The following is a 692-nucleotide window of genomic DNA, read 5'->3' as shown; positions in this document are numbered from 1 at the left end:
GACCTTTTCCAGCCCCATTGGACACTATGGAGTAGTAGCTGCACCAGACACAAAGCCGGGCTCTAACGCCCAATGCAGACTCGTCCTAGCATGCAATCTCGGGCAGGTCAAGCTGCCTTCCCTGAGTTAACTGAAAACTGGCAGTGCCATTTCACTGGGTACTGTAAGAGGACAGTGAGTGTTGTGTGCGCACACACACGCGTGCACATGATTGTGCACGTGCAAAGGGTCTGGGATGTAATAAGCCTTTTGGTATGTATACCTGCCATGTTATTCTCAGCACGTCTATGTGGTGGGGGTTGGAGCTTCCCATTACGGCTGGGAAGGGTCCTTTCCTGGCTTGCAGCCTTTGCCTAGGCTCCCATCTGTAGAGAGGCAGCGTGGAGTGAGGGTGAGGCTGGAACACGAGTCTCCCAGATTCTAGCCTGTGCTTCCTCTCTAGCTGGGCTGCTCTCCTCAGCCAGATGTGAGCTACATGCATGTCTCCAAGCAAACTTCTTTTCTCTCTTTGGGCCATTTTCCTCAAGGAATCCTGAGGGCAGTAGTCCAGGCAACCCGATGGGCTCTGCTGTTCTGACTCTGGGTAGTTCTACAGATGCACCACCCTCTCTGTGCTCTGCAGTCCTTTGCACTTCCAGCTGTGCAAAGACAAAGACAATCCCTGCCACCGCCACCATCACCAACAACAACCA

This window comes from Rattus rattus, chromosome 10 (assembly GCF_011064425.1).
Source record: "Rattus rattus isolate New Zealand chromosome 10, Rrattus_CSIRO_v1, whole genome shotgun sequence".
Taxonomy (NCBI): domain Eukaryota; kingdom Metazoa; phylum Chordata; class Mammalia; order Rodentia; family Muridae; genus Rattus; species Rattus rattus.
Note: the sequence above shows the minus strand (reverse complement) of the source record.